The sequence below is a fragment of the Stegodyphus dumicola genome, chromosome X2, assembly GCF_044657685.1.
Source record: "Stegodyphus dumicola isolate Sdum_Otavi_A_Nest chromosome X2, ASM4465768v1".
NCBI classification, from domain to species: Eukaryota; Metazoa; Arthropoda; class Arachnida; order Araneae; family Eresidae; genus Stegodyphus; species Stegodyphus dumicola.
The window spans coordinates 197,680,936-197,700,935 of NC_140781.1; the positions used below are offsets into that span (position 1 = coordinate 197,680,936).

At 34.5% G+C, this 20,000-nt stretch overlaps 1 protein-coding gene across 3 annotated transcripts in view; it reads right to left on the reverse strand.

Moving 5' to 3' along the window:
• Nucleotides 1–19,276, reverse strand: part of LOC118194993 (uncharacterized) — a 510,033-nt gene extending 490,757 nt beyond the window's left edge. For all 3 annotated transcript variants that reach the window (XM_085809750.1, XM_085809751.1, XM_085809749.1), the window contains exon 1: nucleotides 19,173–19,276. The gene's annotated coding sequence lies outside the window, so the exon portion shown is untranslated. The remainder of the gene's footprint in view (nucleotides 1–19,172) is intronic.
• Between the last annotated feature and the right edge of the window lie 724 nt (nucleotides 19,277–20,000).

Sequence of the window (20,000 nt, forward strand, 5' to 3'; positions counted from 1 at the left end):
CGTTTTTCACCACTACGGCCACCCTTGAACATCTTCCTTCTGTCCTCTGCTTGTGGTCTTGGCCGTTTGAAGGCAGCTGGTCTTGGTGGAACCGGGAAACTTCTGTCGTGATCCTGCTTGGACCTCGTTGTTGGCCGTTCAAATTTTTCTTGTACTTTTTCCTCCGCCGCTGATGGCCCTTCCGCAGTTCGGCGACTTTTGCTGCGGAGAGTTCTGTCGGATGAGTCAATCTTCCGTTTCACAGCCGGGTTATAGTTGCCGTCCTTTCTCCCGGTCTTTTCCACATACGTCGTCCTTCTCCCTTCTTCATTCTGGGGGTGTTCGTGAACTCTGTTTTTTGGACGGTGGAACGGCTTCTTTTTCTTTGTACCTTCAATTTTTCCGCGGGGCAATTTTCTTTTCACTTGCTTCTGTCTCTCATTGGCTTGCCCTTGTACTTGTCGTTTTCCCACCTCTGGAACTTGTACCTGCGGTGTCTGCCGTACCGGATCCTGCAAAAGATCTGAAAAGATTTGCATTTTATTACGGTCATAGAATGGTTTTATCTGGTCAATGTTTGCGGAACAGGTTTCACCATTTCTTGCCTTTAACACTACAACAGCGTGAGTTATTTTTTCTATAACATATGGTCCTTCAAAGCGTGGAAAAAATTTGGCAGTTTTATCTTCTGGTGCTGAAGAAAGTGAATGCTTAATTTTTAGTACTTCATCCCCTACTTTATAAGTTACTCCCCGTCGTTTCAAGTCATAATACAATTTTTGTTTTCTTTGTGCTACTTCCGTATTCTTTTTTGCTTCTTTTATTAGTTTTTCTATATCACCCATTTTAAATTCTGGGGCTCTTTGTTGCACATAAAATAGTTTATCTAACGGTGTTATAACCTTTTTGCCTAGAAATAACTCAGCAGGAGTTTTGCCCGTTGTATCATGTTTTGCGGTCCTAAGGGCGAAAGCAAATTCATTGACATAGTTATCCCAGCTTTTATGAAAATTTTTAACATAACTACGGATAATTTTCACTATATTTCTGTTGACCCGTTCCGCTATATTTGATTGCGGCCGATACGGGACCATTTTTAAATGACGTATGCCCAGTTTTTGGCACATGTCTTCAAATATATTACTTACAAATTGAGGACCATTATCCGATATAACTTTTAGGGGCGCCCCGTATTTTAAAATATATTTATTTAAAATAGAATCGGTAACTAATTTCGCGGAGGCTCGTTTTAAGGGAACAATTTCGGTCCATTTACTAAAATGATCAACTATAACAAGGAGATAGCGACTTTTGTTTAACTGACTTTTTGGGAAAGGGCCCAATAAATCGATGCCGATTATTTCATTTGGAAATTCGGATTTAATACTATTTAGAAACCCGGCCGGGCGGAAATTAATATAATTAACGGCTTGACATGTTGGGCAGGACTGGACATACGCCCTTGTTAACTTTTGCAGTTCAGGAAAGTAGACTGCCTCGCGTACGCGTTGAGTAGTTTTTCGAATACCAGCATGAGAAGCTAAAGGGCTGTCATGGAGCTCTTGCAGGATATTTAATCTAAGACTAGCTGGGATAACAGGTCTAAATTCGTTGTTGGAATTCGTAGTTTTTGTATAAAATAATAGACCATCTATTAGTTCGTAATGGGCCGCCCTATTTCTTATCGCCACAATATCTTGGTGGCTAAAATTTTCAGGATCCTTCAAATACTCATAAATACTTCCAAACTCAGGATCCTTACCCAGTTCGGTTATTACAGTTTCTCGGGAATTTATTGTACACGCTGTCAGCATTGCAACTTTTACGGTATTACCCTGTTCGTCTAATTTAATTCGTGACAGGGCATCTGCTACGATATTTTCCTTTCCGGGGGTATGCTTGATTACCAGATTATATTCTTGCAGCTTGAGTGCCCATCTTATTAACCTTGGGGATAAATTTTTTCCAGAGTACAATCTAGTTACCTCCGCATGATCAGAATATACTGTTATCGGCGCCTTTCCAAAATAGACTCGGAACTTTTGCACTGCTAACAGAACTGCAAGTGCCTCTCTCTCGGTCGCGGAATAGTTTCTTTGTGTTTGATTTAAAGTTCGGCTAAAAAATGCTACTGGCTGCTGATTTTGCGAAAGTACCGCTCCTACCGCATAATCCGAAGCATCCGCTGAAATTTCTAAATTTTCATCCTTTTCAGGAAATTTCAACACAGGGGCTTGCGTTAATGCTTGTTTTAATTTTTCGAAAGCACTATTGGCTTCGGCCGTCCACGAGAATCTTGCCTTTTTCCTTTTTAATTTTAACAATGGCTCAGCGATAGCCGCAAAATCTTTTATAAAGGACCTATAATATGAACAAAGTCCTAGAAAAGAAGAGAGCTTCTTTGCCGTGTTTGGAGTCGGATACTTTTGTACAGCGATTATTTTTGATTCATCTGTCTCGATCCCTTTTTGCGATATTTTGTAACCTAAATATTTTAATTCAGGGGCTGCAAATTTGCATTTTTCGACATTAACTTTTAGACCGGCCTCATTTAATAAAGAAAACACCTGTCTTAAATCCTGTACATGTTGGTCTAGATTATCACTAGTAATAATGATATCGTCTAAATAGATAAATGTGGACTTTCCGAGAACAGGTCTTAACACAATGTCCATGCATCGCTGAAATGTTGCTGGGGCGCCTGAAAGGCCAAACGGCATTCGCAAAAATGCATAAGTGCCAGACTTGGTTATAAAAGCAGTCTTAGGCACGTCCTCAGGCCTGATCCCTATTTGAAAATAACCATTCGTTAAGTCTAAAGTTGTCATAAATTTGGTTGATTTTATGTTCCTTAAAATTTCTTCTATAATCGGTAACGGATATACCGGATATTTCGTTATGGAATTTAATTTACGGTAATCAATAGCGAATCTCTACCTTTTTGGATGCTCCAAAGGATAATCATTATTTTTCTTACATAAAACCACCGGACTAGCATAACTACTTGAGATAGGCGTTACGATCTTTTTACGTAGCATATCGGTAATATGCCATTCTATAATTTTTTCCTTATTCTTATCATACCGGTATGGTTTTTGACGAACAGGCAATGCATCTCCGGTGTCAATACTATGGTTAGTAACCTGGGTAAATCCTGGAATATCACTAAATAAGGAAGCAAATTCACTTACCACTTGTCGGATTCTATCTTGCTCGTCATTAGGCAGGTGGTCGAGATTTAACCTTGGCGGTTCAACCTTTTCTACACGCACTGGTTTCATCGTCAGCTTAAGAGACGCTTCATTAAAATCCAGTGTAGCTTGTGCGTCTGAAAGAAAGTCTATTCCTAGTATTAAGTGTGCTTGCAAATTCTTTACTATAAAAAACATCACCTTTACTTGTTCGTCCTTGATACGGATGTACAAAGGTACTTTACCTACGCACTTACATTGTTCCCCTTGCGCCGCTAATACTGTTGTATTATCCGCATTATATATGCGGTATTTGCGAAAATACTTTCTAAAAAAGACTTCTGCCACACAGGAACACTGCGCGCCGGTATCCAGGAGTGCGGTGGCCGGGATATTATTTACCAAGACTTCAATCTTCGGAAGAGTTAAATTTTTCACCATTACTGTATTTAACTTGTAGGAAGAGGGGTTTTCGTGGCCTTCGGATTTCCGCACCCTCTCGTCAGCAGAAATCCGTTTTAGTTTAAATTATTTTTCCTTTCGGTGCTTTCCTTCTTTCTCCACTGGCCTTGAGACTTTTTTCCTGGGTTGCTATTGAACTGTCGACGTTCGCCGGCTGTTTTTGAATGCTCGGGTTTCCTTGCCCACTGATTCGCTTTTTCTCCGTAGCCATGTGCTTGAGTTTGCTGTAGTCTTGGCGTACCAAATTGGTTTCGCTGTTGATATTGGCGTCTTCTTTCGACGTCCGCCGTTCTTCTATTTTCAAACTGGATTGCTAGCTCAAATAATTTTTCCAGTGTAGTCGGATTTCTCAATTCAATAAAGTCTTGCACTTGGGGTAGTAACCTCGGCAAAATCACTTGAATTATTTCAGGATCCGGACGGTTTCCATACAAGAGCTTGAAAACGTGAATTTTTCTTAAAATAAAACTCGAGATGTTTTCCATTCTTTGTTGATATATACTGAAAAGTTCTGTTTCTAATTTCGCACGATCCCTTACAACAGGGAAGGCTTTTAGTAGGGCAGTCTTGAAATTTTCGTAGGTATAGGTGGGACTTCCTGCTTGACCCAAGAGACTTCTGCCGATACATTTGAACCAGTTAAGCGCTTGGCCCCTCAAAGCGCTGGTAGCTAAGGTAACTTTTTGAAACTCGTGCACGGGGTAGAGCATGAAGTGGTCATCCAATTTTTCCAAAAAACTGGTTACTTGTGAGTTTCCATTAAACGTTGCTTCTGGTTTCATCGAAGCGCGCATGGTCTGGACAATATACCCAAATCCTTCCAGGGCGGCAGCTGGCATTTCTGGATTCTGAGCTGTTTCTGCAGGCAGCACAGGTTCTTCTTGAAACTCGGCCATGGTTATTCTTCGTCGGGCGCCACTATCAGGTTCAATGTTTCTTCTAACCTTCTTCGGAAACATACAATGACCTGACTAGAACAGAGAGCTTACTAAAGCTATGTTCACTAATTGTAGTAAGTAGACAGGATACAGACGAAGGGTATACAAAACCCTTTATTTTTTTCTTTATATACAATGACTTCCGTACTTCGGAATACAATGACCCTCCACTCGGGGTCTAACTTAAAAGATATCAAAATAAAACTAAACTCTAATTTAACTTTAGAATAAGATTGGCCTTATAATAACAGAAAGCGTATGTAGCACAGAGACTGTGAACACTACAATACGTTTAATTTATCAAGAGGATTAAAACCTCTGGCCTGGAAGGCAAAGTAGCAACTGCGTAACTTCTAAGGTAAGCGGCCTGCTTCGAACTCACGGCTTCCTCTCTTCTGCTTGGCAAAAAGGCCACACTTAAATACTTGGCGTTCGCCAGACAACTTTGCATAAACTCCTTCACGCTTATAATTCTGGCCGGAAGTAGAAAATAAGAAGTGATAGTAAAGATTTAAAATAAAATAAACGTTAGTAAAACTTAAGATCCTTACACCCTTAATGATCCAATATTTGTCTCTGATCTGAGTTAGTGTCGAATTAACTCCAGCATGGAATACCCTTTCATGCGAGTCCATGATGATCAACTCGGTAAACTTGCATTTTGAGGGTAATAGAATAGGATGTTTTAAATTCTCGTGACAGTCTGCAAATTGAATGCGACCTTTCAACCGAAGAATTCCCTCCTCATCAAGCCTTGGATTAAGGGAGTAGATGGAAGAATCGAGAATTGTTTTTTTATCTGATAACTTAATTATTTCCGCTTGATACGATTCTCGTTGCGTAATTTTTACCCAATAATGTTCAGCTGCTTTAATCTCAAAAGCACTTAAAGGTCCATTCTCTGTAGACCTTTTCCGAAGCCTCCCAATAAATCTAAATACATAGGCAGTAATTCGAAGTAATTTTCCTAAAGAACTGAATTTTTCTATATGCAAAATTGGGGATTCATTGTTAATTACAGGTGCAGTCAAAATAATGCTTTTTCTTAACTCCAACGATTCTGAATTTGGTTTTAATTTCTTTTGTTTTGGAAAGTTTTCAATAGGAAAACGTAACCAGTGTGGCCCATGCCACCACAAATCATTCTTAATTAGTGACTGAGCACTAATTCCTCGAGTTAGTAAATCGGAAGGATTTTGTTTCCCTTCGCAATGGTTCCACAATTTTTTGTTGCATATACTCTGTATTTCTGTAACACGATTGGCGATAAATGGTTTCCAATTATTTGGCGAACCTTTAATCCAAGTAATGGCGATTTCGGAATCACTCCAAAAATAAACATCCTCAATTAAATCACCAAACAATTTTTTCAAATATTTATACATTCGAGCAGCCACGAGTGCTGCCATTAACTCTAAACGAGGAAGCGTGATTGCTCTTAAAGGTGCAACTTTGCATTTCGACATGATAAAGGAAGTTTTAATTTTAGAATCACTCCTACAATATCTGAAATATGCGATGGCCCCATATGCTTTAGGACTAGCGTCCGAAAATAGGTGAAGGCTTATATTCATTGGATCGTCATCAAAGAAATTTCTCTGTATCGATATCTCAGTTAAATCATTAAGTTCCTCCCGCCAAATGTTGAATTTGTCCTTAATCTCTGCAGGAAGAACCTCATCCCAGTCAGAACCGGAACACCAGATTTCTTGCATAATAATTTTTGCCCGAATAACAAAGGGTGCAATAAATCCAAATGGATCGTATATTTGGGCGATGCTTTGCAAAAGTTTCCTTTTTGTAGCAAAATCGTTTCCAGTAGAAAAGTCAATTAAATTTTTTAAATTTAACTTTATATTGTCTTCAATGGAATTCCAAATCATGCCTAAGAAATTCGATTCACTAGTTAATTTGTTGTCTGATTCCTTAATCCCATCTGAGACCCATAAATCGTTTAATGCTTTAGAATTAGTTCTTAATTTTCTGAAATTCATCCCAGCATCCTTAAATATATTAACCGCATCTACAGATAACCGATATGCATCTTCAACCGTTCCTGCTCCAAAATATAGGTCATCGACATAGACAGAAGAATTTAACATTTGGAAACTGTCCGGCATTTTATCTTTATATTTTCGAATGTGATATTTTATAGTGGCGGCCAAAATGAAAGGAGATATAGTCAAACCGAAAGCTACGCGACACATTTGCATAATCTTAAAGGAGTCATTATTTTCATTAAACCAAAGAAATTTTAGAAATTTTCTATCACCTTCAGCAATTCCTATCATCAAAAAGGCTTTTTCAACGTCTCCACAAAACGCTATCTTAAACTTACGAAAATTTAACATAATGTCTAGTATATTTGGATTTAGATTAGGTCCCGATTCAAGGCAGTCATTTAACGAATTCGTGTCCTCTGTCCTTGAGCTAGCATCGTACACAATTCTTACCTTAGTAGTTTCACTAGGTCGTATCACTGCTCGGTGAGGCATAAAATATCCCAAATTTGTATCATTATTCGGAAATTCCTCCACAATTCCTTCTAATATCTGGTTCTCAATTATATTTTTATATTCCCGAAAAATCTCCGGAGTTTTGCTTAGTTTATTGTGAAGGTTTGCGAATCGTTTCTTAGCTACCTCAAAATTATTTCCTAGATTATTCGGACTGTATTTCCAGATTAAATTTGCCTCATATCTTCCGTTTTTAAACTGCACATTTCTTTCAAACTGGTCTATTTTGCAGTCAATATCGGAATAATCATCAGAATCATTAATTCCCATATGTTCTAATTCCCAAAAACCTTTTAAATCTTTCAACACAACAGTGTTTGTCATTACCGCTAAATTTTCAGAACAATTTTTGTTTGTTTTATTTTTCTCGATTCCTGCGGCAACCCAACCAAACACAGAACTGACTGCGTACAACCCTTCAGATATTTTAATTCTTTCAGAATAAACTACATTCCAGAATTCATCCCCTCCAATTAATATCTCAACATCTATGTTATTTTTTCTTGCGCAATCGGCGATCTGCAACCCCATATGCTCCATGAAGTCTGCAATTTGTTTACTAGGCACACTGATAGACGCCGAGGAAATAACATCCGAGATCAAACATTCAATTTTTATTTTATTATTTTCTTTCCAATTCTGAATTTCGATTTCAACGACCGGATAGGAAGGATTCATTGCCTTCGTCGCACCAAATGAATAAACAGAAAGTCTTTCATAACGGATTGGAGTAAGTTTTAAATGGTCGGCCAATTTTTTCGTTATAAAGGATCTGTGACTGCCTTGATCAAGAATTAATCTAGTTAATTTTGATTTATACTTAGAACAAGCATAAACTGTACAAGTTTGTAATAATATTTCCCTGGCATTACAGTCATTATTATTATCACCTTGAGGAACAGAAGCAATCAATTTTAAGTTTTGAGCTTTATTTCTTTCCTCAGAATTCAAAGTCAGAGATTCAGTTTCATTTTTGGAATAACCTTGTTCCAACTTTTTGTTTACAAGGGATTTATTAGTACAAATCGATTCATTGTGATACATACCGCCACATTTATTACATTTAGTTTTATTTCTGCACCTTTCTGAAGTATGGAATTTTTTAAAACAAGAAAAGCAGCGGTTTTCGGATCTTAGTTTCTTTAATTTATCAGAAACACTCACTTCGCATTTAAATGACTCGTGCAAATTATCACAAAAGATGCATTTTCGGTTAACTGCAGTATGAAATGCAGCCGTGGGTGTATTTTTTACATATTTTCTAGTTTCATATTTTGATTGATCGACTCGCGGAGGCACAGGATTTTTCCTTTCGCTTAATACTAGATTTGAAGCTTCCCTGCATTCTATTTCCGTTTTAATAAATTGTGTTAATTCCGAAACTTCAACTTTATCTTTCGATCGTCTTTGCCGATTAAATTCCAAAACTAAATCGTCCGGAATTAATTTTAATAATATTGGAATTAATAAATGTCCATATGAACCAGAAGTTACTTCTAAAGTTTCCAAATTACGAATCGAAACTTCTAATTCGTCATATAATTTACGTAAAGCCTTTACGTTAGCAGAATTTTTAACGGCTTCTAAATTGAGAATTTTATTCATGAATGAATTAATGATCAGGTCTTTTCGACCATATCTGTCCTTTAGTAATGCTACACAACTATCATAATTACTTTCTGTTAACTCAAAGCCTGACACAACATTCGAAGCTTGTCCCGTTAAGAATGTTTTGAAGTATACAAATTTTTGTATTTTTGAAAGCGTTTCGTTTTTATGTATCGAATTTTCGAAACTATTCCAAAATTCATTCCATTGTTTGGGGTCTCCCCAAAATTTGTCAATCATTAATTTTGGTAATTTCAGCGTACTACTCCCACTAGAACTGGAACTTACATGCAAAATTCCATTACCACTAGACTGGTTTAAATCAGAACTTTGGGGATTCCTCGCTGGCGGTACTGCGGTAACCGCACCTAGAAACTGCTTAATTTGACTACAAGCAATTATACATTTGTCACTGTATTCTTCGCTTATACTATAATCTTCTTCAATTAAGTTAACATCAATTAACTCTTGTATTTCATCATCAAGCGTTCTCAAATTATTTTTCTTTTCGGTTAATAATTCAAACAATTCTCGTAATTCTTTAATCGAATTTTCCTCCCCTTCAATTTTTAATTTATCTTCAATCACTTTAATTAACCTAGTAACAGACGATCTCAATGTGGAACGTTTACGTTTCAATCTATCTAACTTTTCTTCCATTTTATTTAATTTAATTACACCCACGACAGCAATAATAAATACTTACTAATGTACTACAAATAATCACTAAATAATTAATTTAAAATTTCCCTACCTTTATTTGGAATTCCATTTTCCTCGAGTATGAAATATCCATTGAAATCGAAACACTTGGATCGAACACCTAAAATCTTCACAAAGCCTTAATTCCCGGCCGATGCACCATATAATAATTTTGTGCATCTCCAAATCAGATGATGGTGGTTCAGTGAGTTTACTAATTTTAACACTTTTACATTTTAAACAATATTTTAATTACTATATACAGAGCGTATTCTTAGGCCGCCGCCTTCAACATGAACAAACTTTATTCTCTACAACTAAGCGAGCAACAGCGCCCTCTAGCCTTTTTCTTCAAATTACACAACAGAGGTGATAAAATATTTCTCAAATGCTGTTTCTCAAAAAGTGCTCTCTATTTACATATCATAAACCAATACTATATCAAAATGCTAAGAAGTGAGCTTTTTTAGTAATAATTCTAAACATTAGAAATCACTACAAAGGAATATAGTCAATCGAGGGAATACCACCAGTGTATCATATGTAAATTTTATTGAAATGCATATTTAAACATTTTGTATTTGACCATCAAAATCATCATGCATCCTTTTGTTAATATTTCAACACTGCAGCGCTGAAGGACCTTTTTAACCACATTTAAAGTATAATCTCTGCCACTAAATAACGACATTTCAATTTTATTAAATGAGATAAATCCCTTTCTACTACAGTTGTCAATGTATTTTTTTATTCTGTATCTCAGGATTTTTAAATTAACTTTCATCTAGTGTAACAGTAAAATTTGACTAATTTGTTCCCTGAAATTTTAAATACTGAATGAAAGTTTCATTGACTGAATATAATTGTTTTTAAGTTATAAGATAGACTATAGCTCAAAAAAGATGAAATTTAGGAGTTACTGAAGAAATTAGTTGGGATTATACCGTGGAGTTTCTGCAGATAAAGAGGCAATCTAGAGGTAGCTGCTGCAGGAGTATGATTATTCTAAAAGCGGTAAAAGCTTTCCCACTTTTATAATAATTCCCTTTCTAAAACATTTTTGGTACGTGGTTTCTGGCTAGTTCCGAAGATACGTATATTCTTAAAATTTTTTCTAATTGTTAACACTAAAGTTCTACTGCAGTTTTTATTTAATTTAAACGATATGCAGAATCGTGCCAATTTCTTTTCGGTAACAATGGTTCGGGGTGTAACGTGACAGTTCTCCTCGTGGTGCACCCACGTTAACTCTGTTATTCCTATATTTAGTGATCAAATTAGCACTTAAAGACCTATTTTTTTAAACTACATCTTGGCTAAAGTCATGGAGCGTATGATTATATCAAGAATGAGTTGGTTTTGGAAGCATAGTAATTTATTTTCTCCTGCGCAGGTCGGTTTTAGAACTTATAACTGTACAGCTTAGCAAGTTTTCTACTTTAGCCATAACGTAAAAGATTCCCTAGATAAACGTAAGTCCACCTTGGCAGTTTCATGGACTTTGAATCCGCCTATGACAGAGTCTGTCGCTTAAAGCTTATTGAAAAGTCTACTCTCTTGGTATAGAGGGCAAAATTCTGACCGGAATCAAAACTTTTATCAACCAAAGATTTAATAGGGTACTCTATGGCCAGAACATGTCCCTTTTTAGATAGACAAAAGCTGGTCTCAGGGCGCTGTAATGAGCCTATTATTTAACACTGTTGCTCTGCATCAACGAAAAAATTCGTGCTTTTTGATTTGTCAATGCATTTTCAAATCATTTCACAATTTTTATGATATGAAACTGTGACTGAACATTTGCATTACAAAAAACTGTGTTAAAGAGGGGCACCGAAAATACTAACGGACATTCAAAAGCAGAAACGCATGGGAGCAGCCTTGGAGTTTTTTCAGTGTTATTCTACAGAAGGAAATGATTTTTTGAAAAGGATTTTTTGAAAAGGATTGGCGATGAACATGGATTTGTTACGAGACACCTGAAAAGAAACGACAGTCACAGGAACTGTGGCATTTTGATTCCCCGAAACCTCAGAAAGCAAAGCCACCACTTTCTTCAAGAAAAATCATACTTTAGGTCTGAATGATTTTAGTGGACTCGATAGAAAGAGGCACAACAATCAACACTACAGCTTACCGTGAGGTACTGAAGAGGTTACTGCGCGAGATACAGAACAAAAGTCGTGGACCGTATACCACACGCGTAACGACGACGCTGCTTGATTCATTTGGCTGAAAACAATACTGTCACTTTCCATATAGTCCGGGCCTATGTCCACCTGACTTCCGTTTGTTTTCTTACCTTAAGAAACTGCTTGCTGGGCAGCTTTTTTCTAGTGATGATGTGATTAAGGTAAACGTCCAGAATTGGTTCAGGTAGCAGGCGGCCGAATCATACGAAGTAAGTATATTGGGATTAATGCAAAGCTATGACATATACCTTAATTCACATGGTGAATATGCCAAAAAGTAGTTTATGGGTATAGATTTTTCTGTAATAAAACACAAATGAAAACGAATTGCTAATCTTTTTTAATACCCAAACATCCTTACTTTCTGAATGAGCTTTGTATTTTTGTTATCCTATAAAACTGCAAGGCTAAAACTGTTAGTCGTTTCATCAGTGTTTTAGTTGGCAGATTTCATGGGTTATTTTTTCTACGTCTAAAGTAAAGGCGGATGTTTCTCTGCAGATGTTCCATGAAGAAAAACTGTTCTATGTTATTCTTTGTTATAATGAACCTCTGACTTTCCTATAGATAGTAAGAAGCATTTCAAGATTTTCTGTAGAGTTTAGTACGACTTTAACACCGCAATTTTTAAAGCATATCCACAGAATATCTTTGTGTTCATTATTAATATTTAGGATCATTTTATTTATTTAATTAGAAATGTAAAAACATTTTATTTTTGATCCTTAACTGCATCTTTCATAGTTTTTGAAGACGAGTTAGAAACAATTAAGCGACCAACTGAACTGAAATTTAGCATTTCTGCGTCTTTTAATTTCTTTTTTAATTTAGCATTTTTGCGTTTTTTGCGTCCTTTTTTGCGTTTTTTGCGTTTTTTGCGATTTTTGCGTTTTTGTTATATTGTCTTTTAATTTCTTTTTACTCTTGAGTTATTTTAACATTGTTAAACATTAAACTTCGCTGCATATTCTTATTAATAAAAATGAGAGCTGTGTAATTAAAAAGACTTCAGTTTCTGTGCGAAGGTATAATTGTTATACTAAAAACCTTTTTTCAAACATTGATAAAATAATACAAAAGTCTTTTCGTATTTACACAATTTCTGGTATTAATTATTTAATCAAATCAAACCATTTTCATTAAATTTACGCTGCGAACTCAAGGGATCGGTGATTATGCTCCAGACCCCTGAGCACTAAGTTCGCAATATAGAAATTTGGATCATTGATGGAAATGTTACTAAGTAAAGTTTCGAAAAGGGAAGATTTTCTTAAAACCTTGCTTGATGACTAGTGACATTACCTCAAAACAAAGAGAAAAAATAGCTTTGGAAGAAAAAAAATAATAATGTCTTAAGGTTATTATTTTGACCCAACAGAAAGGATAATCTGCTAAAAAACATTGGAAAAAGAATTCTTTAGTGTCTTTTTGAGCGGCTTAAGGACAACTATTAAAACTAGTGCTAGTGTCTTCTATTAGTGGAAATAAAGTTATAGGACACAAATCCTTCTTCTTTTAACTGCGTTAACATCTTTCACTAAGGGTTCTAGATAAATTCTGCAGGGAAATCGACTCAAGAATCCTTCTCCACCTTTTTGTTTTCTTTGGATTGAAATGATTGGTTGTAAAAGATCTTGGAGAAAACGGAAAATGTAATCATTTTCCGGTTGCTTCATCATGAGCATCTCGGTGCTTCCATCAGCTAATACTAAAGTAAAAAAGTTTATGCGACTGTTTCAGATGTTTGGAGAAGAAAAAAAAAGATTAAATTTAAGATTTCTCCGTCAAAATTTCTTTTCAGATAAACATCAACGTTGACATCATTTCGAGTGAAATCTCTTTCTTTGCTTTAGACTTTAGTTCTGCTTTTGTTTAGTTTTGGTTGGTTTCTTTATTAGAAATGTTTTGCTGAGACTGCTTCGCTCTTTCACTGGTCTTTCTTTTACCTTTTATCCACTTCTCGAATTCTTTACGTTTCCTTTATAACACCGATACTACTCACACATGAGTTTTCACCTCAAGTTTTCTAGTAGTACAGAATTAAAATATTTATCTAGTACTACAATTTTATTGTTGGTTTGAAAAGTAAAAACTAAATCTGGAGACATAAATACTGTACAAGAAAATATTCTTGCAGAAATGTTTTTGTAAGGTCTTGAATCTCCCTGCCCCGCAATTTGCTGTTCTTTTTGAATATTTAAACAAATATTAAATCTTGCAAGTATAGACTAATTCTTAATAAATTCTTTCTCTTGATAACGCAGAACAGATTTCATCTAATATTTGTCTTTTTACTTATTCACACAAAAATAAGTAAGTAAATAAATGTTTCCATTTTGTATAACATACTTGAAAATAAGAAAGTGACTTGCATATCGTTTGTTTGTGCGCTGCGACGATATAAATATTGAAGTCATTATTTCCATTCTCTTCATGAATGGTTTCTGAAACTTTGATAAATATCTGCAACATCATAACTTCACCTGCGTGTCAAAACATTGAGTAAAAATATATTCTGAATCCTCTGGGGTATTTTCATTTTGTTATTCTGGCTTTAATATCAGACAAGAACCTATGATTTTTAATGCACTGGGATTAGAATTTAAATACGACAATTGAAGGATTAATTCTGCTTAACTATTTAATGTGGTTTTCATTTTCATGATTTCACTTCTATTCAAAAGCTAAGTAGATTAAACTCTACTTTACTTTCTGTATTTATATCAGTAACATCATATATGTGTTCAATGCAATGCGAATAAAATTCTAAAACGAATAAATTTCGCTTTCGTGCTCAAATAACTATATAAATATAATTAATTCGCATTCGTGGGTGATTTTAAAATGTCTGTGAAACAAAAATATTCACCTTGTAGTACTCCTCCCTTTTATCTATTAACTAAGTGTGGAGGGACCTAGTGAACTACTAAGCGAATAATCGCTTAAGGCCAGAAACAGAAAAGTAAAACTCAAGAAAGGTTAATTACTCAAACTAAAGGTGTACAGGCGGTCCTTAGTTCAGGACTTTGCAACAAAGTCTCCACGTGGCCCTTAAACCCCCAAAATATAAGAAAAAAACGTAACTAATGACTAATTAAAGAGATTTATCCAAAGCTAAGACAATTCTAACTAGTTGTCCCCTAAATATCGAATTAGCTAGCGAAGCTCTCAAGGGCCCGTAATACGGCGGAGCGTAGTAACAGTTTAGAGAGACGTAGCCAAAAGGCAAACGCACGCCACTCAGAAACTCTGATTCTCCTACTCTCTCAATCCTTGGTGGCGCTCACTCACTCACTCACTCACTCTCTCAAAGTCAGTGGAACTTCCTTAAATACTACTCCTTCTCATTTGCATTTAACGCGATTCTAAAAGCACATTCTGGTAAGGAATTTGTAAGTTGAAACTAAAAGAAATAGGAAAGGAGCTTAAAAAATAACTGTTATAAACTTAGGATAAACCTTACGACCTCATAATAAGAAGTAAACCTTCATTGGGAAGAGATTAAGATACTTTGAAAAACATTTTTCACATTTATATTTTCAGATGAAAAAATTGATGCAATAAGTTTAAGCTCATATAAATTTAAGTCTGTCAAATGCCCTAACTGCCCAGTTATTATGACTTTGTATTCTCAGATCAATTTCTTTAATTCATATGATAAGGCATGCGTTAATATTTTTGCTTAAAAGGTACCTGCCTCGAAGTGATTGATATGTTCAATACTGGAGACAAAGTTCTAGTAGGCTACGTGATTGAGTTTCCGGCAGCAATAAACTTGGTCTGACATTTATGATTCTGCTCCGCTTCGTCTTGAAATTACTTACAGTATTATTGGTTACTGTTCATATTTTTGTATTTGCAGTAAACTTTCTCTATCACTAGCTAGGTTTTGACAGTTTTTAGTTTTTATGAGTAGTAGAGCAGATATTTGGCATTTGATAACTGAATGTATATTCCTGTCGGTTATTTTCATACACAGAGAATTGCAATCTTACCTCTCACGACTAAATAAAGGATAGCTAAAAAAGGATAGCTTTTCTAGGAAATAGGAACTCTGATTTCTAGAAAATAAGAATTCTAGTTCTCTAAGCTTACACACTGGAGCTGAATTAGCAGCAAAAAATATTTTTGTTTTTTCGGTCGGTTATAATAATACCTCTTGTACCTAGAATAGCCATAGATTTTATGACTCTTTAGTTAAAGACATGTACGATGTTGAGAAAATAATCTTTTTTATTTAAAGCATCATTCGATATTTTCGTCACTTTTCGTAATGCCTTATGTATCACAAGTTTTTTACTTGCTAATGTAACATTCAGAGCATGTATCAAATTTTGCTTTTACTGAGACATTTTATACAGCTCTTTCAAAGAAGATTATTATTGATAATAGCAATATAAAAGTACTTACAGATAACTACTTTGTTAACAACTAAATTAATAATTCTTTCTTCGTTGTAATTGAAATATTATTTTAGCAAATAAATAGTAACAATATCTTTGCTCCAATTTTCATTTGTGAAAATATCTCAATCTATTTCTCTTTGATCAACGCTGTTTTAATAAATCTCTTCTAAAATAATGTATTTATAATGCAGTCTTTAATACTAGTATATGAACTCTGACACGTCCTGAATCGAGATGTCGCAGATTTCCTCTTATCTCGAATTTTCTATCGAATAAAGAACTTTAACATTGATAATTAACAACAGAAAATACAGAAAACAGTATTGATTACATTGAGGTCTACTTCTGTTAACTCAAAATTTGGTAAAATTTCTAATTTGGTTTAAGAGTTTTCTAATTTGGTTTTAAAAAAATTGGAATATTTAATACTCCTTTTAAATTTAAATTTATATCTGCAAGCACTCAACTAACTTAGGGAACAGATACTATTAGAAATGCAAAAAAGCTATCGTATTAAAATGCCAATTTTGACAGAATGATTAGTCCATCAAGCTGTTTAAATAAATTTTAAAAGCAATTTAACTGTATTTCATTTTTACTAGACTGTGATCTTTGCTTAATAATACAGCATTTGACATAGAGTGTTGTAAAGCAGACATAAATTTCACTCTGATAATTGTATTATGAAATACATTCGCAAGGCAGAAGAAAGATCCCCCCAATCGGTTTTTGATAATATCGAATTTTATCAAAATTAGATACACTACCAGATCCTAGAAAAGAAGCATTTCATGTATTGTGCTAGGTTAATTCTCCCTCAGATCCTGTTATGTAGATACTCGTATATTTTTAAGTTAATATTTTACATCCTGATTTAAATTGAAAAGCTTGTTTATTAATAATAAACAAGTTTCTAAATGAAATCATTGAAGTAAAAATATGTCGTAATAAAGTGGCAAGCGTTTCTAAAATCTGACAATATTAATCGAAGTTATATATTTCGTTAACGTATGAGAATCAAATAAGCTGTACACCATATTTTGAATCCCAGAAGAAATTTTTCTTTTCGGTTACTTTACATATTCATTCGTCACTTTAGTTGCTTCCCCCTCCTCCCACTTCTCAACAGCTTTTATCTTCGTCGGTGAGAAATTTCCCACCTTTTCTGCCTATGAACCATCATCACAGATGATTAAGTTAACTCCACGAGTAAGGCGCTGAACTACAGAATTTTTCACAACAGCTTTTTTTTTTCAGTCCTGCAGGCAATAGCTTAATTTCAATCAAGCTTTTCCCGAAAAGATTTTACGATAAGACATTACTTAACATACTTTAGCAACTATAAATATAAAGAACACTCAAATTATTCACTATAGGTATATTTTGCTTGATATATACAAATGTTCCGAAATTCTATTAGTGATTATATAACAAGCACGTAGATAGAAATTTAGCTTGAACTTGAAGGACTTCACTATATTTTCCTCGCTTTCAAGCTCAATTTTAAGTAAATTAAAAACTCAATTAAAATTTAAATGTTTTATATTTTTTTACAAAAGTACTAGAGCTAAATAGCGAAAATATCTGTTATAAATAAACTTTAATAAATTGTTGGAATTTAAATTTATAAGGTGCATGATTACCAATTAAGATGTAAATACTTAATTCCCTTTATCAATAAAATTTTCATTCTTCACATGCTGATGCAGGAAACTTTTGTGATACCTGAAACCTATTTCAGACATACACAGGGGATAGTATAGAAATAATTATTCTGTTTACGTTCCTTAAATAAGCTTTTATAAATAAAATTCTGCTAAACATACGAAAAGTAGATAACAAAAAATGCGTTAATAACACTTTTCTAAAAGCGATAAAATCTTTTGATGTAAGTAAAAATAATTTCTACTCCCATAAATATAAAATCACTTCTACGCTGCCGTCAGATTCAACTTTCAGATTTTACTTCTACGCTGCCAACAGATTCAGAACAACTCAATTCGGAAAAAATAAGACTCTGATTTTATGATAGTTGTAATCGTCGTGATGATCTCCAAGACATGAAAGTAAATAGTATACCTAAATATACGAAATGCAAATAGACCACTTTATGATAGCTGCTAAGAGACATTGTCAGTCACACGATCCCTGTAATTGCGAAGTTGTCATATTTTGTATGCTGTTAATTTTCAATAACGATATTAGCTAAATGCAAGCCAGAAAAAATCAGATTAAGTACATTAGTCGAAAAATCAGTAAACGAAACTTCAAAAATAACGTTTCGTTGACGAATTTTGAAAAAAAAACCTTCCCTGAAAACTTCGAAATCCTCACGATGCGAAAATTTATTCTACTCAAAATCTTACTGATTATTAATTCTGTAATTTTTACATTATTACGGACGTAAAGCAGAATTAGTTTTGGTATTTAACAGAATGTAGAATTTATTGCAATGACAAAACTTGGTTTCTTCAGCAGCCGAATTTTGACGTCAAGCATAGCATTTCATTTGGGTTGTAACATCATTCAATCCTATAGTTTAAAGAGCAAAAATAGTTAGAAATAAATTTCTTGAAAAACAAACGTCGAGTAAAATCTTGTGAACAAACATTCAAACATAAGATCGTCGAACCTAATTTTAAAGTAATTTTAACGCAGCATTTTTACGGAAAAAATTCTCAGTTGAAACGGCCTAACTTAAAACAAGTTATGTAAATGAAAAAATACCCATTTACGCTGCAGTCAAAATTAAATAAGACTGCTAAAACATTTCTGCTTAACAATATTTTTTTTTTGCGAAATGACCTAGCATTTTACCCGTAGATAAGCACTACGCAGGCGCATCTAATGTACTTTCGAAAGTTAGGCACAAAGGTAACCGTGTTTAATAAATGACGGAAAAAAATTCACGCATTTTTTATCTGAAAAATTTTTCTAGTAACTCTTCACAATAAAAATCATACCATATGTTTGATATTTTCTAGGAACAAACTATATATATTTATATATATAATTAAATAAAATTACGGAAAGTTGTCAAGTGTAGGATGAAAGTTTGTCTGAACAGAAGTTGTGGACGTTGAAAGATTAAACCCCCATCCCAAAACGAAGAACCACGTGTCCAATCTCAATAAGCCCGGATAACTTCTTAAAGTTGAAAGAGAATGAGAAGCAATACCTGAACACGGGATGTGCTCCGGAGAAAAGAAGCGTCCAACCCTCTGAGAGTACTAGATGTGCTCTAAATAGAGAGATGGTGGAAGCGGCTTCTCCTCCGTAGGCCGATCGATTGTTAAAGAGACCGCCGTATGGGGGAGCCACGCTTCCCAATTCATGCAAACTCCTGAAATTATTCCCCATTACTTTGAGAATAAGAAATAAATAATAAAAGGGGCCATTCTATTGCCTGCAGGCCTCCAGGTCTTTTAACAATGCCACCGTTACTGAAGTAAGTGGCGTGATTATCGTGAAATGTCGAAAAGGGTGATTTACACCACCCCTTTGAGGAAAACTTTTCCCGGCCTCGAATAAATCTTAAAGTTTGTTCCCAGGGAAACTAAATTAAGACAAACATTTTCTTCTCGGAGAAGCAGACTTTTGCTAAAATAGCAAAAAAGACAAAAATTTGAACAAAAAAAAAATTAAGCTTTAAGAAAATTTACGCTCAATAAATAATTGTCTTATCAAAATCAGTTTATTTCGATTTTATATGTTTGCTTTTAGCGCTCTTATATGAGCATTTTAATTTTCGGAATTGTGAAATAAATTTCCTTTTAATATGTGCCGTATAAAAATGTTCTTACTAATCATATCTCACGTTTCATTGGTGTTTTTCCCTTTCTGCCATTGTTATTAACATTGCAGTTAAAACCATTTAATTTTTAAAACTAATTTTATACCTTAAATTATCCGGTGCAATAACCGGGGATTATATAAGCTGTATTAAAAATTAATATTTTTCTCTTTTCATAATGGGCTTCTATGTAATGAATTTGAGTGTAATGAC